The following is a 25,921-nucleotide window of genomic DNA, read 5'->3' as shown; positions in this document are numbered from 1 at the left end:
CCTCCTTCATAAAGCCTTCCATAATCCCCCTCTCCTGAAAATAATGAGGAGAGAAACAGAGAGAGAAAAACAGAAATGGGTCTTCTACAAGGATATCCTAGCGTCCACAGAATCTCTCTCTCCTGAAAGTGTTGTTCGCACAGCACATAGGATATGAAGGATGCTCTGTCTTGAGTTTTAGACAAATGTGCTAATTCTAATTACATGAGATATCCAGTTTTTTAAGGAACTTGCTCAATCCCATGTCTTCCAGTGCATTCTAAATGTACCTTAATCCCTAAACATTGTCTCAAAGTGAAGTTGAATTTCAAGAAGATAAACCTACTCAAGGAGGTTAAGAGATCTTCCTGCATCCACTGACCAGGGTTACTATGAAGAGAAAATGGGTGAATTCTTCCAAATCACTTAACACACAAACTGCAGAGTTGGAAAAATATAGAAATCTTCTAAAATAAATAATGGTGCTATTTATATAATATAAAGCAAAGACAACTCATTCATAATAATGGCCTAGTGGTATTTCACAGCTTCCAAAGTGCTTTTCAAATGTGTTTCTTTCCTTAATCCTCACAGAAAATTGCTAGGGTAAGTTTTCACCACAGATGAAGAGACCAAGCCTCAAAGAAGGGGAGGGAGGCGTCACGACAGTCGCTATACGAGGAGGCGTTGTGTGGATGCATCCTCACATCCGCCTACTTAACAACTGAGAAAAGACGTCTTGGGTGAATGAATAAAATGCACCCATTTCCTAGCAAACGACAGGTATGCTATGAAGCTCCACTGAAACACGGAAATAGTGTGATTGCAAAGGGAAGCAAGAAATTTTTTTAAAAGCCCAACCAGCAAAGGAAAACGGCTGGAGTGCCTTGTGCAGTGTCCCCAGCTGGCTGGAACAGTCCCTTGGAAACAGGGACAAAGGGTTACTGTCACCTCCCCATGCACAGTGACGCTTGACACCTGCATTGTAGCTTCAGAGTAGGGAAAAAGAAATGCAAAATCCCAGGTCTTTCCAAGGCCGTGCAGACGTTCACGCTCCAATGTGCACTTCATTGTGAAGGAAATAAAATTTCTGGCCTGACACAGCCCTACTGAGACCTGTTGGATTCAAACTGATGTGGCTTTTCAACAGAAGGGATCCTTGCGCGCAAATGTCCTTCTGTTTTTATTTGCTGCACCAGCCCTTTTTCTATCACTGTCAAGGCCTGGTTGATCTATAAGCCAGACCGACAACGTGGCAGAGGATGGATGGGGTAAATACTCTTGAAGGTCAGAGCAACACTGAGCCATCTAGGACCTGCAGGGACAGCCAGAAAAACAGTTCAATCACTTGCCTTCTTGGGCAAGTGACATCACTCCTCGTAACAGCAGCCTTTCCACGTGAAAAACAGGCATCTCCACACACTGACCTTCTGGGATCAGCGTAGACAGAAGAGGATAAAATAAATCAAGATCTGAAGAGCAAGCATGTCCTAGGCATGCAAAATGCAGTAGGATGACTTTTTCACTGTGTTTCGAGAAAGGTCGTAGCACTCCCTGTTGAATACATTTCCACCGGCTACGTATCCACGGGAGACTGAGCTCCTCTGGTTTTGAGCAGACTGACGAACTAGATCACAGGACTCAGCAGTATTTACAGAAGATCGCGGCATCCCAAGGGGCCTCATTAGACCCAGGATACAGAGGGCGCTCGTTCACACCTTGTTCTCCTCACCCTCTTATGCACCAGGTTCTGGACACCTAGAGGTGAGGGCAGTGCCTGCTCTCTCTACTCTGAAAGACCTTGCTCATACCTGGGGAGGCTGCCACTTCCTAGCAGTGGGGTAAAAAGCCACTTTCTCTTTAGACTGTTTTGTTGTTGTTGTTGTTGAAATCACAAACTCATCTGTTTGTTTTTTTTTTATCCTTTTGTAATGTTACATTGGTAAAAAGAACATGTCTTGGTATATCCCAAGTGTTATTTCAAACATTCTGACACTTTTTTTTATTAATATTATTGGAGTATGGTTGATTGACAGTGTTGTGTTAGCTTCAGGTGTATAGCAAAGTGATTCAGTCACATATATACATACATTCCTTCTTTTTCAGATTCTTTTCCCATATAGGTTATTACAGAACCTTGAGTTCCTTGTGCTGTACTGCAGGTTCCCACTGGCTATCCACTCTCTATATAGTAGTGTGTGTAAATTAATCCCAAGCTCCTAATTTATCCCCCGCTTTGTTTCCCCTTTGGTAAAGCCATAAGTTTTTGAAATCTGTGAGTCTGTTTCTGTTTTGTAAATAAGTTCATTTATATCATTTTTAATTAGATTCCACATATGAGTGATATTATATATTTGTGTTTCCCTGTCTGACTTACTTCACTATTTACAATAGCCAAGTCACAGAAACAACCTAAATGTCCACCACTGACAGAGGAATGGATAAAGAAGATGTGGGGTGTGTGTGTGTGTGTATACATATATAGATAATGAAATATTACTCAGCCATTAAAAAAGAATGAAATGATGCCATTTGCAGCAACATGGATAAGCCTCGAGATTATCTTTAGACTGTTTTCACTTATTGTTTGGAGACCAGACCAGTGGTCCAATGAGAAGGTATAGATTAGTCTTCCTAAATATCTGTCTTCTTTTGTATGCATCAGGGTTGATACCATGGATGAGTATCTGAAAGGAGAGTCAGAACTTTGAGGGAAAACAAGTCTGATGGAAAGAAGGTGGGAGGGGCAAGAGAAGGGGATAGAAGGAAGAGGAGGGCAGTAGAAAAAAGAGAGCAGAGCAGATGAGAGAGACACCTCTTCAGCGGCTCCCATTGTCCAAACAGTTTAATCTGGAACTTCAAACCAGAAAGCAAGAGTAAAAAATTTTTAGGTTCTGCTGTTTCTTTCCCCCCAAATGACTGATACCAATACTTTGCATATCTTATGTGCCTCTAAATGCTTACAACTCAAGTTACCTTCCCTCTGCTGAGAGCCCCCTCCAGCCCCAGAGGGCTCTGTGAGCGCAGATTACAAAGCACAGGTGTGCTTATCTGACAGGGACCCTCTACCCCAGAGTCCAAGCCGGGGAGCTCTCATGGGCATTGACTTGTAGACTGAATCTCACTCCCACTCTGGGAACCTGGTCATAGCTCTGCCAGTACACAGGAGCTCCCCCAGAGAATCAGGTTTGCACTAAGCAGTCAAAACCCTGGGGGACCCCTTCCAGCCCTCCAGGCCTGAGGACGGCTGGGTGAGGTCTGGGCTATTTGAAAACAAAGATTCTAAGAAGCTATCACGGCATTTCTTCGAACCCAGGCCACATGCATATGGGAGAACCTTCCAAAACATTAGAGTTCATGGAAGTTGAAAAAGCCAGGTCAGATGATGAGCAACTCAAGGTCAGAACCTTGGAGTTTATACGGTTTAGAACAGGATCTCCTTCAGCAAAGCAAAAACAGGTGTCCTAGACTTGCCCCACTGCTTTCTGGCTATGTGGCCTCGGGCAGGACAGTAAACAGGAGCTTAAGTGAAGCAAGAGTCAAGTCCAGCTTATTTACGTGATCAACGTCAGGCTCAGATGAGATGAGAACTAAAGAGGTGTATGTCTAACTGTGAAATTCTCAAAACCCAAGCAGAGTTCCTGGTAAGATAAAGAGGATGATGACTCTTTCCACTAGATAACTGTCTGGCTATTTCTAGGAACAGTAAGGACAGAAAGTCACCTTGAGGCCAAGGTTTATTATTGTTTCTAACTGTTCCAAAGAGTAGGCAGAAGAAAAAAGCCACCTGAAGTAGACGTTCACTGTTTTTCCAGAGAAGGGGCAGAATGACCTTCAGTATCACATAAGCTTTGTCGGATTGGTAAGGCCGCTGCACACTCACTGCCAGGGCAGAGAGCTGTGGCGTGACCTTCTGTGATTCCATCAAGGCGGCTACCTTTCCTGGAGACCCTATCACAGGAGTACAAGTGGAACGGTCTGCTTCGAGAGAGGAGGAAATTCTGGGAGCAAGGAGACCAGGATCTTGATGACCTTTTCTGGAGTTTGGAAGTTGGGGAGGTCTGTTACACTGAGACAGACTTTTCCTGATGTAGGAGGTATTAACATACTGTGTGGATCAGGCATGGAAAGCTTGTTCCTGGAAGTAGAAGGACTTTGAAGAAAGCTGGGGCCTGAAATGATGACTCTGGACGTTGCCCACGGGCAAGGGGTTTGTAAGCAGAAGGCTGATTTTGTTACATGGTGACCTGAAAAGCTCTGTGGACCCATCTATCCTGGCACAAAGGCTGTGCTTTGTAGAGTAATGGCATTGGGGTTCCGAGGCCTGTGCCCACGAGGTCCGTAGGGATGCTTGTGGAAGCAAGGTCACCATTGAGAGGACGAGCCTTCTCGGAACTCTAGAGAATCACCTTCAACGGAGCAGCGGCACGGCCACGAGAAGCCCAGAGCAAGGGACCAAGCAGCCCAGTTTTCTCCTAGCCTGGCATTCAGAAAAGGACCCTGGTCCACTGTGGAAGCTCAGACCTTCTTGGACAATACGAGACGGGGGAGGCACGCTGGCACGTCTGCCAGCAGGGCGTTTAGAGACACAAGCCCGTCTGTGGAATAGCCAAAGAGTTGTGAACACACTGGCACCTTCAGTACTTGAAGCGTATCAGACGGACGATACATCAATAAAGGGCTGCATTTTGTTGTCATTTTTATTTTGCCATTTGAAAGAAAGCAAATGTTTTTCTTACTTTCTACTTGACCCTCTGTACATGGAATATTAAATATTTTGTTTCAGTGCCCATAGAGGTGAGTGTAAGCCTTAACCATATCTCCAGATTAATATGTTTCTATGGGTTTTGCTACAAAATATATTAATTCATTAAATTCTTATGAATCACCTGCTATGCATCAAGTCATAGGTTAAAACAAAACAAAACAGATTCAGTCATCAACAATCACAGGGTTCCTTCACAGAGAACAGACCTGTGGTTGCTAAGGGGGAAGGGGAGTGGGGAAGGGATGGAGTGGGGGTTTGCGACTGGCAGATGCAAACTACTGTATATAGAATGGATAACCAGCAAGATGGATAAACAACAAGATGGATAAACAACAAGGTCCTACCGTATGGCACAGGGAACTATATTCAATATCCTGTGATAAACCGTAATGGAAAAGAATACGAAAAAGAATGTATGTATGTATGTATATATAGATATATACACACACACACATATAAACTGAATCACTTTGCTGTACAGCAGAAATTAACACAACATTGTAAATCAACTCTACTTCAATAAAACAAAGTAAACGAAAACGAAACAAAACAAAACAAAAACAATCATAGGGTTCCTTGCAGGGTGTTCCTGTCTGGAACATCTATCCATGGAGTAGGGATGAGAAGTCCCTTAATTGTTCACCTCCACAGACTTCTCCTTGTCTGAACGAATTTCTCAGCTTTCCAGATACACTGCATTATTTAAAACATCTTATATAGGCTACTTTAGCAGTTTTAATGGAGGGAGCAAATTCTGTACAACAAACTGGGTTTGGGCACAGATGTTGTTACTTATAACTCTATGGTTTGAAAAAGTCACTTCTGTGCTTCCCTGGTGGCGCAGTGGTTGAGAGTCCGCCTGCCGATGCAGGGGACGCGGGTTAGTGCCCCGGTCCGGGAAGATCCCACGTGCCGCAGGGCGGCTGGGCCCGTGAGCCATGGCCGCTGAGCCTGCGCGTCCGGAGCCTGTGCTCCGCAACGGGAGGGGCCACAACAGTGAGAGGCCCGCGTACCGCAAAAAAAAAAAAAAAAAAAAAAAGAAAGAAAAAGTCACTTCTCTGTAAAGATACAGCAAACCGTGTGGCTCATTTCACGTTGCTCTACAAAAGTTAGCCCGCGACTGGTTCGTCTGAGTTCCAGGCACTTTATGTTCCTCATCTCACTTGACCTTGGGTATGACAGTCTTCATTTCCCTCATGAGGGAACGCAGGATCATTGGGTTAAGTTACATCCTCAGCAGCAAATGTATCAACAGTAGATGGTGACTCCAAATCATGTGCTTCTTTTCATTCTTTCATCTCTGAGTTTGTTTACTCATTTATTATTTAACTAAATGACCCCGTAGACAATGTTAGACATAATACCAGTCACTGGTGACGGTACAGCAACAAGAAGGGCTAGCCTGCAGTGTTTAGCGCAATACTTCCCAACTTCTTTCTCTCCTCACCGCACTCACGATACTCCATTACTTCTGTTTCACAGAAAAAGAACTGAAGTCCTAGCATGACGGAACAGCAGGCCTTGTGTATTATACTCACTCAAATACGCACTGAATCAAGCAATTAATTAGTTATTAATGAAGGCAGGGATACAAAGAGATGATTTTTGGAAGGTTCCCTATGTTGGGGGGAAGCTCCAGTTCCCAGGACGTCTGACTCCTATCTTAGTCTGCAAGAAAACTCGAGTTACAAAGCAGAGACCGTGGCCTGGCAGAAATTCATGCTTGCAGAAGGAGGGCAACTAAACCAAAGAACACAGGAAAGAAAAAAATACCTTTTAAATTCCTGAAAATGAACAAGGGCTGCTGATGTAATTTGGCCGTGAGCATCCTCCCATCAACACTGAGTGGCCTTAATTACTTAATTATAAACCCTTTTCACCTACCTATTAGAATGAGCCCAGTCAGGCTAGCACTTGATAACACTTTATTAGCCAATAATGTGCACTGCTATGTAATTTCAAAAGTAAAAGGCCAGAGGGCCGCCTCAAACACACTCCAGTCGCCCAAGACTTCCCCTGCTGGGCTTCCTTCTGATCGGTCCTAACCCCTGTGCAGTCTCAGGTATTTCCATTTGTATTCTAATTATAGAGTCCAGTCCATGGCCTTGCCTCTCACGCTTTTGTAACGACAAGAAATGGATTGGAGTTCAAAGACATGGATTTCCTCAGGGCTCTGCCATTTGTACACCGCGCACCTGTGAACAAGGAACTTACCTGGTCTGAACCTGGGTTTCCGCCCCTGTGACCTGGGGATGGGAGTTCAAGGGTTGGGAGGGTTGAATGAGATGACCTAGGAGTGTACCGGGCACAGAGTCTAACATTTAACAGGTGGTCTCGGAGAAATGGCAGTGAATATACTGCTGGACGGAGAGAAGCGTGCAGCTGATGTGACGATGAAACGTTATCCACGGTGGAATTCTAGCAGCTGCTAGCAGAACTCTCGAGGGAAGTGGAAAGGGAATCCTCAATTGTTTCTTGATCCTGGGAAGACAGCAGGCTTGGCACAGGGCAGTGGGCACTGCCTGGAAAGACAGTGTTTCAGGAATCTCCCTGTTTATAGCTGGGAGTCTTTCAGTGAGATGTTAACTCTCCCAGCCTTAGTTCGTTCACAGACGAAAATGGCAATAATGATTTGACTCACCAGGATGGCAAGAAGAAGATTCCTTATTTTTTTGTTTGTTTGTTTTTGTTTGTTTTTCTTTTTTACACTGTATATCTTAATTTTATTTTTTTAACATCTTTATTGGAGTATAATTGCTTTACAGTGGTGTGTTAGTTTCTGCTCTATAACAAAGTGAATCAGCTATACATATACATACATCCTCATATCTCTTCCCTCCTGCGTCTCCCTCCCTCCCACCCTCCCTATCCCACCCTTCTAGGTGGTCACAAAGCACCAAGCTGATCTCCCTGTGCTATGCGGCTGCTTCCCACTAGCTATCTATTTTACGTTTGGTAGTGTATATATGTCCATGCCACTCTCTCGCTTCGTCCCAGCTTCCCCTTCCCGCTCCCCACCTGCCTGCTGATGGCAAGTAGCTATGTTCATGGTTTCCCTCTCCTCCCTGCTCCCCCTGGGATGGCTCCTCCTGCTCTTCCTACCTCTGTGTTGGAGTCCTCCATCTACGTCTTGCTGTTTCCAAGGCTTTATACGCCACTCACAAGCTGAGAACCCTCAAATGCCTGACTCCAGCTGCACCTTTGTCCTGAGTGGACCTGATCCCTCGCCCACTCGACATTACTCCTTTGATGTCAAATCCACACCATAAACTTACATACCCAATATAGAACCTTCGGTTGTGTCCCTCCCCCAATCTCTCTCTCTTTTTTTTTTAATCAAGTACTTCTTGTTATTTTATTATTGGTAAATAATGGAAGAAAAAATGGTCCTCATTTTTATATCTTTTTTTTTTTTACATTATCATTCTTACAGCACTCTTTCTTTTTTGGCTAATTTTGTTGTTCAGTCTCCTGTTGCTTTTAGGTATTATAAATTTTTTTTTTAAACATACTTATTGGGGTATAATTGCTTTACAATGGTGTGTTAGTTTCTGCTTTATAACATAGTTTCTGCTTTATAACAAAGTGAATAAAAAACATGGAACGCTTCCCGAATTTGCGTGTCATCCTGGCACAAGGGCCATGCTAATGTCATTCCAATTTTAGCATATGTGCTGCGGAAGCGAGCACCCTCCCCCAGTCTCTCAACCACACAGAGTAAGATACTTCCTGGTCATCTCTGATTGCTCTTTCTCCCTCACCCTCTCACCCAATCCATAAAGCCTGTGGGTTTACATTCAAAATGCGGTTCTGATGAATCCCTTCTGGGTCCCTTCATAATCTTCTCTCAATAGAGAATACGGAAAACTTTATTGCTCCTTCTACTATGACTACTCTTTAGTCTATTCATATAAAATATCAAGCAGACTTCATCACCGCCCTCCCCCCACTGCATTTAGAATAAAATCTACATTACCTACTATGGTTGAACTGGCCCTAAATGACCAGTTTGGAAGCTGTAGTCCAGGTGAGGGTTTAGCACAGAGCCAGGTCTTTTCCTGAAGTCTAGGTCAGGCAAATATTTATCAAATGCATGACTGACCAAGGCTCCAAGGGGTCTGATCACTGAGAATCTGGCAACAATGTTTAATAAACATTTGTGGAAGTGAATTGAATCTGGGCTCAAGCAGCCTGCCGCTCAGGGCTCTGTTTGCTGCTATGTCCTCAAGATGACCCAGAATCCACACCTATCCTGTTCCCTTACACACAGCCAGTGCTAAGTATGCCTGAAATATACAGCCTGGGGTTTTCTGAGAGGGGTATAACCAAGGCTCCACCTTCTAATTCTGAAACCCATTCTGTTCAAAAGTCATCAGACCCAGCAAATGGGAGGCAAAGAGCCCTGTTTATGTGATTCAGACTTTCCCGAGCCATCTGCCTCGGCCATGTGCTTCCCAAGGAGAACTAAGTATAGCACAATTGCAGCTAATCAAATCTTTGTAAGAGCTGCAGCATCCCCGCCCAGTCGTGGGCCTGGCATGTTCCAAGGAGCACAGAGCCCTCCTCCAGCCCAAGGTGACCTTGGCCTTAATGGCAGACCACAGAATGTAGGGGGCAGTTGTGACTTGCTAGGAAAATATCAGGGAGTGCCGAGAGTAGGTAAGAACAGGTGGTCACTCTGTCTTTCTCTTCCACGGAGACGGAAGTCCCCTCCAGTAGATCAGTCCCATGGCTATGGCCAAGACTGACCAGTCCAGAGAGAGAGCTGCGCCCCAGGCCCCAACTCTCTCCAAGAGCTGAACCCACCACTGTCCCCTCCCCAAGCCGTGAATGAGTGGAGCTCCCCCCAGTCAAGGCCATTCTCACCTGGACTCTCCTCCAATGCCTCACCTTCCTCTATTACACCCCTGTCTGTTAGGACACATACCCCAAATGGTTAGCACAGGTACCCACCAATCAGAATGCGTGCCGGGCACAGTGACGGGCAGTGTCCTGGAGGCCATCTGCTGTGCCGGGCACAAATCCTTTATTTATGGACTACAGGGAATGCGAGGGTTTGGGGAAGGGACCAGGCTAACTGGCCAGTGGCATCTGAGGGCAGTGGCTACCCTGACAACTGCCCCTACCAGATGCATGGGCTGAACATCGCCCCTCGTTCAAATGAACATGGTTTCTCCAAACCACGTGCAGGGCAGCCCAGCCTCTCTGCTGAGACCTGTCCCTGCAGCTAGAGGGGTTATTATTTTTGCCCCTCAGAAGTCCCATGCTTTCATCTCACTCCTTCTCCCTCTAAACTCAGTGTCAGCCCAGAGGAACCTGAGTGCCTATCCTCCAGGACATGGGTGGCCTTGCAGCCGCTACTTCCCCCTTCCCTGCATCAGCATCTCGTCCTTCTGCTGTGCATCTGTGCGTGGACCTGGAAACTACCCCAGGGCAGCTCTCCTCTCTCCAACACAAACCGTCTCCATCGCTAGATACCCCCAGGCTCTCAGAGCTGGTCTGCATGCCTTAGAGTCCTGGACTCTGATGGGTCACCCTGACTCAGACCTGGCAGTGGCTGAACCTAGTAATTGACCTTCAACTTCCCACACAGCAAATGCAGGACACAAGGGTGTCTACCCCATGCCCTGACCCAACTGAGATACTCCTTGATCTGAACTTCTTAGCTCCAGCCTACAACTGGACCAGTCTCAGAACAGCTGGAGTGTCTGGCAACCACCCACTCACGTGGTGCTGACACTGCAGGGAGTAGGACCCTGAGGAATTGAGCTAGGATCTGCTCCCTCCCCATCCTCCTGGCCAACTTCACTCTCCCCTTCAGCAGCTTTCTCTGACAGTCGCAGCCTGGAGGGAATGTGGATCCCACACGTTCACTCAGCATTCGGAAGATGCTCCATTTCTGACTGTACCCCCTCAACACACGTACACCCCATTCATCAAAAATATTGAGAATTCCAGAGTCTGTGATGGATCTGGGGACATGAGACAGTCGCTGTTCTTGAAGAAGGCCGTTATCATTCTTTTCCCATGAATAAATGTCATGATTTCCCCCAATAGTTTCACCTTTTGAATCGTGCACTTATAACCCATCACAGGTGATCAATGGGTGTTTGGTCAATTACAGAGATACGGCAAGATGGCGTGAGGAATGTCAGAGAACTTTCTAGACCACAGGGACTTGGGGGGGAGGGGTACTGCTAAGAGGTCTGGGTTAGTGTCTCGATTTTTCCCTATTACAAGGACGTGATGTTCCTTTCATCACTTTGCTTTCTGTAAAATGCAGCTATAATCTCTAATTATGGTATTGTCATGAGTACCAAATTAGATCACAGGAAGCAATGTCTATCATTCGCTAAAATGAACACTACTTTTCAATGTTCTAATTACTTTCTTAATTATTTGGGGGGGAGGGAGTTACTGGCTAATAGTGACTTCTACCATGTCAAATACAAGTTCATTTCTGATTAGAAATAAAAGCTAATAAAACTAATACAAATTATGTTATTGATAATTTTCAGAGGTCCAAGCATAGTGCTTGCTCAAAGTCAGTAATCTATGAATATCCTTTGAATATTCTTTTTCCTATGACCTTTTTCCCACTAAGCTTTCTTCTTCTCATTCATCATAGACCCTGCTTGTTTTGTCCCTTCTTCAGACATCCTCTCAATGGCCCAGGCAGATCATTGCTCCCTCTTCTGACCCCAGAGCAGTCTGCAGCAGCTGACTTAGAGCACCTGTCGTGTGCAGTTGCAGTTCTGTATGACTCTCCTCTGAGCCTGCAGAATACATCACTCACCACTGCATTCTTAGCTTCTAGCAAGGAGCCTGGCGTCAAAGAACACAATTAATATTTTTTTTAATGAATTGATAGCCTCATCCTCATCTCAAAAACCTGTGTCTCCTTGCAAATGTCACCCCTTCATGGAGATTTTCCCATTCATTGTAGTTACAAGTAGCCCAGGCTCTGAATCAGCTCTGCATTCAAGTTCAGACTCTCCATTCACTTGTAATTTGTTTCTACATTTTTCCATTTAGTCTTCTTAAAAAAATGATTGAAGTATAGTAGATAGTATATACTCCATTATAGGTTATTACAAGATAATGGGTATAATTCCTTTGTTTTATACAGCATAGTTTTGTTACTTATCTATTTATATAAAATAGTTTGTTAATCCCATACCCCTATCTTGCCCCTTCCCCTTCCCTCTCCCCTCTGGTAACTACCAGTTTATTTTCTATACCTGTGAATCTGTTTCTGTTTTGCTGTATACATTTGTTTGTATTATTTTTTTTAGAGTCCACATATAAGTGATATAGTACAGTATTTGCCTCTAATTTCACTAAGCATAATATTTTCTAGGTTCATGGACATTGCTGCAAATGGCAGAATTTCATTTTTTATGGCAGAATAATATTCCATTTTATATATATATATATATATATATATATATATATATATATATATATGTATCTCCCATTTTCTTCATCCATTCGTCTGTCCATGGACACTTGGGTTGTTGCCATATCTTGGCTATTGTAAATAGTGTTGCTATGAACATTAGGGTGCGTGCATCTTTTCAAATTAGTGTTTTTGATTTTTCCACTTGCAAATTACTTATGCTTTTTGAGCCTAATGTCCTTCATGTGTAAACTAACCATAAAAACCTCTTCTTCTAAAGCGTTATCGTGAAAGTTAGATAAGACAGTGATTGGTGTCATTATTTGTCTTAACAGTGCGCTTTATCCATGTTCACACCTTTGTTGTGTGTATTCCACCTGCTACTTTATTCAGCTCGGAATCACCTTATCTTCACCCACATGCCCACCCCCTCCCCCATCATTCTACAAGCTACTTGAAAGCACAGACAATAGGATGGTCATTGGAGTGTCTTTCCTGTGACCTAGGTGAGTGCTTTGAATAAACCAGGTGCTCAATAAGACTCTGGCAAAGTAATAGGTAGAGCCTGGTTATCTCCAAAGGTAGACTGAGTCCTCATTGAGGAAGACAAATTGTCCTTTTTCATCTGAGCCACTATTCTAAGTCTGAGAATCCACACATCCATGTGGGGACTACTAGCTAAAAGGAAATCACATAGTTCTGTAAACCCATTTCACAGATAGGAACTGGGAGGCTCAAGAAGATGGAGACTCCAGCCTAAGGGCAAAACTAGCAGTGGAACCCAGAATCCAGCCTCCAAGTCCAGGGCTCTTCCTCCTGCCCCTCAACAGCCTCCCTTGGTGCTCACTGGGGCACGGAAGGACTGTTTGCAAGGCTGTTTCAATGCCTTTGTGTCGGAGCAAATTCTATAAACAGCACCTGAAAGTTGCAGCAGCACCTGCCTGGGTGTCAGCCAAGGCTTGGCCAGTGGCCTCCAAGATCAATGCACACCTGGGCCTGTGTCCTCAGAATCAATTATTGCAGATTTAGATTCAATTACCAGATGGCCCCTTCTCTCAGGCTAATTCTTCTGCACGTCTCCACTTTGGCGCAGAGGTGATCGTGCAAAACTGCTGATGTGCACCACAGCCGCCATCACCCACCTGGCATGAGCTGGGGGCAGGAGATGGGGGCAGCTCTCCTTTCCGACATCCCGGCAGAGTCGGCCTCCCCCACTGCATGCTGGGCTGCCACGGTATCACATGCCTCGTGATCACACCTCATCTCCTCATTTTTTTTTTTTTTTTTTTTTTTGTGGTACGCGGGCCTCTCACTGCTGTGGCCTCTCCCGTTGCTGAGCACAGGCTCCGGACGCACAGGCTCAGCAGCCATGGCTCACGGGCCCAGCCGCTCCACGGCATGTGGGACCTTCCCGGACCGGGGCACAAACCCACGTCTCCTGCATCAGCAGGCGGACTCTCAACCACTGCGCCACCAGGGAAGCCCCTCCTCATTATTTAATGTCTGTTTGAGTTTCCTGGGGTTCAGTCATGTAGTTCATCTCAGCAGCCATATGACTGGGGCTGAGAAAAAGTAAACTTTTAATGACTGTAATGATTTTCCCTTCTTTATTTTACGTAGTTAACTTCTCCTAAACTAGATCCTTCCCAACGGCTTTTTTTTTTAACATATTTATTGGAGTATAATTGCTTTACAATGGTGTGTTAGTTTCTGCTTTATAACAAAGTGAATCAGCTATACATATACACATATCCCCATATCCCCTCCCTCTTGCGTCTCCCTCCCACCCTCCCTATCCCACCCCTCTAGGTGGTCACAAAGCACCGAGCTGATCTCCCTGTGCTATACGGCTACTTCCCACTAGCTATCTATTTTACATTTGGTAGTGTATAGATGTCCATGCCACTCCCTCACTTCATCCCAGCTTCCACTTCTGCTTCCCCTCCCCGCTCCCCATGTCCTCAAGTCCATTCTCTACATCTGCATCTTTATTCCTGTCCTGCCCCTAGGTTCTTCAGAACCTTTTTTTTTTTAGATTCCATATATATCCAATGGCTTTTAAGTGAAGTCAATTTTCTCTCCTTAGAACTAAAATACATACAAAAGCCAAAACTCTCAGCCCTCCTGGCTATCACTCTCTCTCTCTCCCTCCTTGCCCGAGCAGTGACGCTTACCCAAAGAATGCCTCTACTGGCTGTCTCCATTTCTTCATCATTTTACTCACACTTCAGTGCCCCCCAAATCTAGTTTCTGGACGCTTATCACCACCCAAAGAGCTCCTATCAAGGTGACGAATGCGCTAGCTGTCACTAAGATGTCCAGGAAAGTTTTAATGCACGTTGTACTTGAATTCTCAGAAACTTTCTGCAATGTCGGTCAATGCTTCCTCCTTGAACTATCCCCTTCCCGTGGCCTCTGTGAAATCAAGTTCCACTAGTTTCCTCTTGACTCTAGGGTAGCTTTCGTCTGCGTCCTTATCAAAGTCACCTCCCTGCTGCCCTCAGTGTCACTCCCCACCTCCCTTACAGCGGTTTGTTTTACTTAAGTTACTGCTGGAGTCATACTGACTGTATTCTCTTGCAACCAGAATGTAAGCCCTATGAGAGCACTAAATTGGTCTGTTTTATGCATTCTCCAAGTCTTGTACATAAAACGGAATGCAGTACATAGCCAGTCAATGAATCCATGCGTCTAACCCAGACTTCTCCTCTACGTTCAAGACCTTGAAGTCCAGTCGCCTACTTGAGATCTTCTGTCTGGATTTTCAAAGGCAGCACATACTTAGCATGTTTCAAACCACCACTAGAGGGGGAAAAAAAAGCTAAGATGCTGGTTTCTCTTCCAACATTCCTTATTTGACTAAATGGCTCTATGAACCACCTTGTCGTGTAAACCAGAAATCTGAGAGTCACCGTCTCCCTCCGCCTTCTGAGTGTGATCCCTCACCTCTCCATCTCAACCACCAACCAACCTGCCCGTGCTCACATGGCTTCTCACCTGGACGGCTCAATGGCCTTCGTTCTGCTCAACCTTGCTTCTGGTCTGTCTCTCTACAATATTTCCAAGGAAGCATATTTTCAATACACAAATAGAATCAAGTTGCTACCCTGCTCAAAATCTTTCAGTATCTTTCCATTCCTTTTAGGATACAGGAGACACTTTTTTGCCCTAATACAGCCCTCAAAGCCAATTTGCCCCTGTTTATCCTCATCTCGTTCCAGGCTCCCTTGTTCACTCTTCCGCAGCCGCAGTGGCCTGTCGTCCCCCTTCTGTCACTGCATCACCTTTGCCCATGCCGCTCCTTCTGCCTGGAGTGGCCCTTCCCTTCCCTATGGATCACGCCAACTTCTGCTCACCCATCTCTTTCCCCAGAGAATGTTCTCTCATCGCCCTAAACCTTGTCAAACCCATGATTACAAGCCCTCATAACACAAGGCATCTCTCTGAGTACTCTGATATTAGTTGGTGTAAAAATGACCTTGACTGTTTGAATAATCTCCTACGTTAGACAAGTCTTCTGTGAACGACAGGCTCCTTTTGCCCAAACAGAACTATCTGCTTGATAGATATTTGTTGAATGTGAAATTTTAAAATATATTTTTAGGTTTGAAAAAATGGATAAAGACTCTAACCTACTGACTTTTTAATATCTTTAAAAAAATCGTTTCCTTCTCATTTGATCATTACAAAAAATCATCAAACGAGTTATCCACTTGAAACAAAACTAGCACTGTAACTGTGGCAATGATTCAACAACACCCAACTCCTTGACTCCACTGACTTATAAACTCTCTCCGATGGTTTCCTCCTTTGAAGATGGAAACCGAGATGCTTTCCTCCAAGGACTGCTCGGAGAATTGATGAAACAGTATTTACAAAATACCTAGCACAGTGCCTGGCGTATCAGTTACAATATCCATAGAAATGTATTAGTGCCATTGCTACCGGTCCATGGAAATATGGGTCATCCACTGGGACATATTTCAGAAGGCTGAGGTAAAGCGCACTGCCTTCAATGAAGATAAACAAGAACGCTCATTTTCAGGAGTCATGACTTTTATCGCGCTTTAAACTTTAACAATATTGACCCAAACTGCTCTAAACCAAGGCGATCAATACTGGAGAGCGTGTGCTCAGCTGAAGCTTTCAAACAGAATTTAGATGAAAGGGGAAGCATCTTTCAGTGAGGTCTGGAAGTGATGTGAAATTCTTGTCATCCACCTACTCATTCTTTCATCCATCCATCAATCCATGGACTCCGCACCTCAGCACTGAGTGACAAAGCTGCGATAGCAGGTGTGTGAGTCATGGCAGTAAGCAAGTTTCTGTCCTCCTAGGACTTACACTGTGGTAAGGGGGGGAAAGAAATGCTCGAGCAATCATTCAGTTACAACGTCACACATGCTACAGAAAGAGAAACAAAAGGGATAGAGCACACTCAATTTGGGGTGCGGGAAGCGCATGACCTAAAGGTGAGAAGAGGCATCTTATGGGCTATGAAAACTGAAGTTTGACAGTGGCCACAACAGACCCTACAAACCAATGTGAAGGGCTAGACTCAAAAGCAAGGCTCACAAAGGGAGTGGATGAGAACCATGACTCTACATTCCTCAGTTAGATTAGAGGAGTGACACGACATCAGGTAGAGAGGGAAGAAAGAAGTTTAGAGAGAACAAACATACAGATGTTTGGAGAAAGCCGTTGCTATGAAGTCAGTCTCTATTTACACCACCTGCAATGGAGGAGAGAAAAGAGGTGTCACCTCCTCTCTTCCAAGCACGGAGGGCCTACCCAAACAGCTTAATACAGATCCCTCCAGTTCGGGGACCGGAGGACCAGTGCATGTTTGACTCCTCAGAAAGTTAAGGCCACTCCATTGCAGCAGGAGAGAGGTTAATGCATTGGGATAAGCTTAGACATTCAGAATTTGTTGAGGCAAAGGAGACGTTATTTATGGACCAGACACGAGATCTGTAGGAGAGCTGACCTGGTGCCGTTTTAAGGCCAGCTCAGGGGAACCACGTGAGTGACAAGAAGATCCCGGCAGGGGAAGTCTACGTGAGTGAAAGACATCCAATCACAAGATGGAGATCCAGGGCAGGCTGAGCCAGCAGGGAGGCGTGTGGAGTTGCTGATACGGGACCCCTGAGGTTGCACCCCATTAGCAGCATGGAACACCAGCTCACATGAAAATGATGGTGAAGCCAAACAGACCCACATACAAATCCCAACCCCACCATGTTCCTCCCTAAGCCTCAGTTTCCCCAGCTATAACTGGGAATACTGTTGACTATAACCATAGATTGTTGGGAAGAATACATCCCCATTTGTAGGACTGACAGGAAAGCTCAACTTAAGCTGAGAAGCAAAAGCGTTGAAACATCAGACTCCAAAGGTTAGCATGACTTTGTCTAAAACAAAGATAAAGGACAAGCTACAGACTAGGAGAAGATATTTTCTACACGATACATGAAGGCATCGTGAGCGAAGCTGTGTTTGGCAGGAGGTAGGAGACAAAGTTACATCAATAAGGAGCAAATTATCCAAAAACAGCAGCAAAGGTTGTAAATGGGAAACTCATAAAAGGGAAAATAAGAATAGCTCATAAACACATGAAAGGAAAGTGATTAGGGAAAGGCAGACAAAACAAGATACTGATTTGTGCAGGGAAATATCCTCGTGAACTGCTGGTGGAAGTTTGAACTGGAACTTTGAAACGCCTTCTGGCACTTTTCTTCCATTTAAGTCTGCACGCCCGATGGATGCTTCAGCAACAGGGCTTTTTGTCATCTGGAGCAGGTCCTCACACATTCGCACAAGGAGGCGTGCACAGCGATGTTGTCTGAGTTGTCATTGTGTACAAATGCCCCCTGAACAGCGGCGTGCCAGCACAAGTCTAAAAACTGTCTTCCAAACAGAACTGATTTGCTGATTTCCTGGTGCCAACAGTCCTCCACCCCCTCCATGGCCAGTTTCAAGCTACCCACACGAAGTCACCAAACCTGAGAAGAGATGCACACAATCAACTCTCAGGCACAGGTGTGAGATGACCACAGCACACCTCGGTCTCCATCTGCATATGTGAACAGACTTTGTCAAAGTAAGAAAAAGACAAAATCTACCCATTATCTCTTGGTGAGTAGAACATGAAATGAAATGCAGAGAACGCAGACCCGCAAGTTAGCCGTGGTTTCTTTGGGGATGGGTGGGGTCTCGCATTTGGATAGTGGGCAAAAATATTTGTAGCCCGATTTGTAACGTGCTCAAGGAGAATTTAGTCATAGATCACTTATGTGATCCAATTCATAAAATACTGAAATTGTTAAAATGACAGAATGGTGTTACTTATGCAGCAAATTAATGAGATGGCCAATTAATGTTGATTCCTTTATTATTCTCTCTTCTACCATTAGCTCCCGTGAACCCTGCGGGAAACAAATTAAGTTTGTTCATTCATCCATTAAATGCACGGTTACTGGGTGCCCACTTGTGCCAAGTGCTGCAGGAGAATATGGACGCGACCAAGACTTACACCAAATTCCCCAACCTGGGGGGGTCATAATCTTGTTGGTGGAGAAACCTGTGTCTGGCAGGTCCTTACGGAACGAAATCAGTGATTCCTAAAGTAAGAATGAGACATCAGACTGTCTACTCTAGTCTTCAAAGACATTTACTTTAAATTAAGAGGAATTAAGGAAATTCTTATTAAACATCTGTATTCATGACACAGCTGTTCCAAGGGCCAGAAAGTTCAAACTGTCTTCAACAAGAAAGAAAACTTCTCAATCCAATAGTAGCGCTAGCTTCAAGTATGGCTTGATTCCTTGGCCAAGGGATGAAACTCAAAACCCTGAATGCCTCTCTGCTTTCTCTTTCTCCACATCCCTTTGTCTGTTCAGTGGACATCCCAAGGCTCTTCATACAATGGGACCACGGGCACAGCAGTCTCAGAATTGTCATCCTAGCACCCCAATAACCAGGAGACTAGAGAGAGAAGACAGGTCCCTCCTTGGAGGTCCTTGTCCAGGACCCAGGCATATATTGATTGCTTGAGCCCATCAAAGCCAGGCCTAGAGCTGGGAATCAATAGGCCACACCGCTGAGAAGACGGAAGAGGGACACTTCCCAAGGAAACTTAGGTCACTGTCGATAGAAAAAGGGAGTATAGAATCCAAAGTCAACTGCTTCAAGACTGCCACTTACCATGCTAGAAGCTTCATGCTGCTTGAGCCATGTGGTTGAACAACAAAAAACAGGCCTCTTCTTCCCCAGGGGAAATTAAAACTCAGGAATTTTAAATGAATTTCTGACTCTTCAAACTGCAAATGGAGGGCCTTTTTCATAATGGAGCAAAAACAATCATTTATCGCGAAAATGTTCATTAGATTTCAAGTTCTTGAATTAAAATAGCAGCTTTTCCATTGACTAGCGACCTCGGTCAATTCATTTAATGACTCTGGGTCTGTAAGGTTTCCACTTAATCTTTCTTTTTTTTTTAATTTATTTTTTGCATGTTGCCTAGTGGTACATTCTTTTTTTTTTAACATCTTTATTGGAGTATAATTGTTTTACAATGTTGTGTTAGTTTCTGCTGTATAACAAAGTGAATCAGCTATATGTACACATATATCCCCATATCCTCTCCCTCTTGCGTCTCCCTCCCACCCTCCCTATCCCACCCCTCTAGAGTGAAGTAAGTCGGAAAGAGAAAAATACTGTTATGCTAACACATATATAGGGAATCTAAAAAAAAAAAAATGGTTATGAAGAACCTAGAGGCAAGACAGGAATAAAGATGCAGATGTAGAGAATGGACTTGAGGACACAGGGAGGGGGAAGGGTAAGCTGGGATGAACTGAGAGAGTGGCATGGACATATATACACTAAATAGCTAGCTAGTGGGAAGCAGCCGCACAGCACAGGGAGATCAGCTCGGTGCTCTGTGTCACTTAATCTTTAAAGTTCCTTTTGGCCCTAAAACTCTGATGTATTTTGCACTTAAGTCTATTTTCTCTGGTTCCTATTTCAATGCCTTCAAGGCAATGATCTTTGGAGTCTTTTCTCAATGAAAGTGAACTAACCAGAAAGATTTAGATCACAATAGTTCCTCACAACTCCTGATGCAACTCTAAAATCCCAGGACGGCTGGTTCATCCCTTTGGTTAGAAGCCCTTTGCCCAGACTCCTCAAATGCACAAGCCCAAGGAAGACTGACACCCAAAAGCAGCAAAGGCTCCCAGGGGATGGGTTTCTCAGACTGTGCTCCAAGGTGAGAAAAGTCTAGTCTAGGAGGAAGGGCACTGGTCTAGGAACCTGGCATGCAGGTTCCCACGCTGGCTTTGACACTGAACCTTCAGGGCTACAATTTTATAGAGGCAATGTCTCCTTATCTATAGCACATGAGTGCTGTCCCTGATGGATACCCGGCATTGGGTACTGGGCCACATGCTGAGAACGGAAAGGAGTCATAACAGCACGATCCCCACCGTCACTGAGTTCTAGGCCGCAGGGACCAAGAGAGGAGTCGAGTGGTTTTCACAGGAATACATGCACACCATGATGACTGCCACAAAGCAAAGGCACCAGCACTCAGCCAGTTCAGGGGAGGCTTCCTGGGGGAAATGGACTTCAAGAAAAGTCCTTGGAAACAACCTAAGTGCCCATCATCGGATGAATGGATAAAGAAGATGTGGCACATATATACAATGGAATATTACTCAGCCATAAAAAGAAACGAAATTGAGCTATTTGTAATGAGGTGGATAGACCTAGAGTCTGTCATACAGAGTGAAGTAAGTCAGAAAGAAAAAGACAAATACCATATGCTAACACATATATATGGAATTTAAGAAGAGAAAAAAATGTCATGAAGAACCTAGGGGTAAGACAGGAATAAAGACACAGACCTACTGGAGAACGGACTTGAGGATATGGGGAGGGGGAAGGGTAAGCTGTGACAGGGCGAGAGAGAGTCATGGACATATACACACTAACAAACGTAAGGTAGATAGCTAGTGGGAAGCAGCCACATGACACAGGGACATCGACCTGGTGCTTTGTGACTGACTGGAGGGGTGGGATAGGGAGGGTGGGAGGGAGGGAGACGCAAGAGGGAAGAGATATGGGAACATATGTATATGTATAACTGATTCACTTTGTTATAAAGCAGAAACTAACACACCATTGTAAAGCAATTATACCCCAATAAAGATGTTAAAAAAAAAAAAAGAAAAGTCCTAAAGGAGAAGTAGGAGCAAGGAAGCAAAGGGGAGGACAGACAAAGGGAGACGCATAAAGTGTCCTACCTCTGGGTGCCTGCACACTAGTGGGAACGCTGGTGCACGTGCAACGTGAATACACGGTAATAAGCAGTAAGAATTACAAAGAACGTTCAGATAAAATATGGAAGATTCTGAGAAGCAAGGTCACTCTTACGTGGAAGATAAAAAGCTTGTGTAAATAGGAAAAGGAATGTGATGATCTGGTAATATAGTAGGACATAAGCAAGGAAAAACAGAGCGGGTGGGCTAAGCACATCTGGTAGGTATCACAGAACAGGCAAAGGCAACTACTTCCTGAGGGAAACGGGAAATAGCCCAGGCTGAGCCAGGGCGTGTGTCAGGGGAAAACTTGAAAGGTTTTATTTCAAAGACCTTGAAGATAAAGCTTAGAAATGTCCAGCTACTGGATGCTTCCTACTCTGTATCAAAAAACCTCTCTCTAATTATCATACTAAGTGAGGTTAGAAAGAGAAAGACCAACACCATACGATACCACTTATATGTGGAATCTAAAATGTGACACAGATGAACTTACCTACTAAACAGAAACAGACTCACAGACATAGAGGACAGACTTGTGGTTGTCAAGGGGGAGGAGGGGGTGGGGGAGGGATGGAGTGGGAGTTTGCGGTTAGCAGATGCAAACTAGTATATACAGAATGGATAAACAACAAGGTCCTACTGTAGAGCACAGGGAACTATATTCAGAATCCTGTGATAAACCATAATGGAAAAGAATATGAAAAAGGATATGTATGTGTATATGTATATATATACTGAATCACCATGCTGTACAGCAGAAACGAACATAACATTGTAAATCAACTATACTTCAATTAAGAAAACAAAATATCAAACTCTTAGAGGAAAACATAGGCAGAACACTCTATGACATAAATCAAAGCAAGATCCTTTCTGACCCACCTCCTAGAGTAATGGAAATAAAAACAAAAATAAACAAATGGGACCTAATGAAACTTCAAAGCTTTTGCACAGCAAAGGAAACCATAAACAAGACCAAAAGACAACCCTCAGAATGGGAGAAAATATTTGCAAATGAAGCAATCGACAAAGGATTAATCTCCAAAATTTACAAGCAGCTCATGCAGCTCAATAACAAGAAAACAAACAACCCAATCCAAAAATGGGCAGAAGACCTAAATAGACATTTCTCCAAAGAAGATATACAGACTGCCAACAAACATATGAAAGAATGCTCAACATCATTAATCATTAGAGAAATGCAAATCAAAACTACAATGAGATATCATCTCACACCAGTCAGAATGGCCATCATCAAAAAATCTACAAACAATAAATGCTGGAGAGGGTGTGGAGAAAAGGGAACCCTCTTACACTGCTGGTGGGAATGTGAATTGGTTCAGCCACTATGGAGAACAGTATGGAGGTTCCTTAAAAAACTACAAATAGAACTACCATATGACCCAGCAATCCCACTACTGGGCATATACCCTGAGAAAACCAAAATTCAAAAAGAGTCATGTACCAAAATGTTCATTGCAGCTCTATTTACAATAGCCCGGAGATGGAAACAACCTAAGTGCCCGTCATCGGATGAATGGATAAAGAAGATGTGGCACATATATACAATGGAATATTACTCAGCCATAAAAAGAAACGAAATTGAGCTATTTGTAATGAGGTGGATAGACCTAGAGTCTGTCATACAGAGTGAAGTAAGTCAGAAAGAAAAAGACAAATACCGTATGCTAACACATATATATGGAATTTAAGAAAAAAATGTCATGAAGAACCTAGGGGTAAAGCAGGAATAAAGACGCAGACCTCTTAGAGAACGGACTTGAGGTTATGGGGAGGGGGAAGGGTGAGCTGTGACAGGGCGAGAGAGAGTCATGGGCATATACACACTAACAAACGCAGTAAGGTAGATAGCTAGTGGGAAGCAGCCGCATGGCACAGGGATATTGGCTCGGTGCTTTGTGACAGCCTGGAGGGGTGGGATGGGGAGGGTGGGAGGGAGGGAGACGCAACAGGGAAGACATATGGGAACATATGTTTATGTATGACTGATTCACTTTGTTATAAAGCAGAAACTAACACACCATTGTAAAGCAATTATACCCCAATAAAGATGTTAAAAAAAAAAAAAAAAGAAAGAAAACAAAATACTCTCTCTAAACGTTTGGCACTGTGGACTGAGACTCCCTCTTTCAAATACAATCCCATCCTTGTTTCTCCTCTCAGTTCTCTGGCTTCCCTCCTCAGGCACCTTCAGGAGCTTCTGTTCATCTGCTCAGCCCAGGTGTTCATGGGGCCCCAGCCGTCCTCGGCTGCCTTCTCTTCAAAACCCACAGAACCTCCACGTGTGAACGTATCCCCAGTGCTGACATGAATCTCTGGGTAATTGCTGGTGACTCTGCATGAATGAACCTCAGCTTAAATCTTCCCTGGAAGCAGCCCTGAGTTTCCTGTGTGGAGGAAACGGAGGCACTGGGCACTTGTTTCAGTTTCAAAGACGTGGAACCAGGGGTTGAACCCAGATAGACCATAGATGCCGTTTTTGTGCTGTTCGATGGGTCTTCCATGTGTAAACACTCATTGAAACAATGGCATGAACATGGGCTTCACTGCCTCTTCTAAAAAAGGTTGAAAATATTTAAATAGTAAAACTGGGATGACTAAGTCCCAATTTATCCTAAAAGCACATCCACGGGACACCGGCGGGGCAGCCCCTGAAGGTCTGATTTTGCTACTACAGTGTCCACGGGAGTGATGAGGGCTGCAGTGTGAGGCGAGTGAGGCTGGGGAGGAGGCCGGGCCCAGGAGAGAAGACTGAGCCTGAGCAGAGTGATGCCAGTGGGCTTGGAGAGGACCCGGAAGCCCCGAGAAGGAGGAGAAAGTCCCGACTGATAGGACTTGAAATTTGACGCAGTGTGGAGGGGGTGCTGGTGGAGGGGCTCAAGGAGTAATTCTGGCCCAGCTTGCAGGACCCGCTGGGGAGCAGGGCCATGTGTCAACATTGCTCATTTATTCCTCCAGCTGGCGCTCAGCACAGGTCCTGTCCTTAGCACTGCGGGGGGAGTAGGGACCTGCCAGACCCTGGAGCCCGGCTCACTGGGCTTGAATCCTCACTCCGAGACTCACTACCTGGGAGGCCTTGAGCCAGTCCACGAGCTCTGCATGCCTAAATTTCCTCTTCTGTACAATGGGACCTATTCCTGTAACTTATCACTTAGGGAAGGTGTGATGATAAAGTAAATCCACACACATAAATACGTAACATATTTGAAATATTCTATTTCGTGGCACATAGAAAACAGTGACGGTTTACTGAAAGTAGCATTATTATCCAATTTTAGAGGAGACAGACAATAAATCCATATGGAATAAAACTAGCTGAAGTGGTACGAAGAAAAATAAAGCAGAATGAGAAACTGAGTTATAACAAGAAATTAATTTTTTTTTAAATAACTGGGCAAGAAGCCTCTCTGAGGAGGTGACATGTGAGCAGAGACCTGACCTGGATTCACTGAGAAAGCAAGCTAGGTGAAGATTGCAGAGGAACGACCAACTTCACAGTGGAAGGACCCCCTAAGTTCAGAAGCTCTGAGTTGGGAATGAGCTTGGTGATTCAAGGAAGAGTAAGAGTGATGGGGAAGAAGGGAGAAGATGAGTTTAAGGGGAAAGTCAAGGATCAGACCATACAGGGGCCAATCAAGACCTGCTAAGGACTCTGTACTTTGTTCGAAGGTCTCCATGAAGCAATATGATGCAGTAGTTAAGAGCCAGACCGCCTGAATGGGACCTTACCCCAGCCTCTTCCCAGATGTGCACATCAGCACCTTTATCTATAAAGTGGGGATAATAATAGCACCTACCCTATGGAGTTGTGAGAAGTGAGAAAATTTAATATATGCAAAGAATACAGACGGTGCCTGGTGTATATTAAGCATTCTGTGTCATCATCATCATCATTAGAAGACTTTCAGTAGCGGCCCAACATAATCCAAATTATCTGTAAAAGGTACTACCCTGGCTTTTGTGTGAAGGTGATGCAGGTCAGCCTTTGGCAGTGGTGAACTAAAATGAGTTGAGTCCTGAGAGTGATGGAGAACGATCATTGCATTGGATATGGACTGAAAACCTCTCAGGCTGATGTGCAGCAACATGGATGGACCTAGAGACGATCATGCTAAGTGAAGTAGGTCAGACAGAGAAAGACAAATACCATATGATATCGCTTATATGTGGAATCTAAAATACGACACGAGTGAACTTATCTACGAAATAGATTCACAGACGTGGAGAACAGACTAGTGGTTGCCAAGGGGGAGGTGAGGTGGGGAAGGGATGGACTTGGAGTGTGGGATTAGCAGATGCAAACTATTATATACAGGATGGATAAACAACAAGGTCCTACTGCACAGCACAGGGAACTATAGTCAATATTCCGGCATAAACCATAATGGAGAAGAATCTGAAAAAGAATGTATATATATGTATAACTGAATC

The 25,921-nt window shown here is 44.5% G+C and overlaps 1 protein-coding gene and 1 pseudogene across 1 annotated transcript in view; both read right to left on the bottom strand.

Annotated features, from left to right (window-relative positions):
• FAM135B (family with sequence similarity 135 member B) overlaps window positions 1-25,921 on the bottom strand; it is a 269,743-nt gene that overhangs the window by 98,408 nt on the left and 145,414 nt on the right. The window lies entirely within an intron of this gene.
• LOC137210796 (U6 spliceosomal RNA) lies at window positions 8,340-8,437 on the bottom strand (annotated as a pseudogene).

The sequence above is a fragment of the Pseudorca crassidens genome, chromosome 17 (assembly GCF_039906515.1).
Source record: "Pseudorca crassidens isolate mPseCra1 chromosome 17, mPseCra1.hap1, whole genome shotgun sequence".
NCBI lineage: Eukaryota > Metazoa > Chordata > Mammalia > Artiodactyla > Delphinidae > Pseudorca > Pseudorca crassidens.
This window is presented reverse-complemented; position numbering and strand designations above follow the sequence as displayed.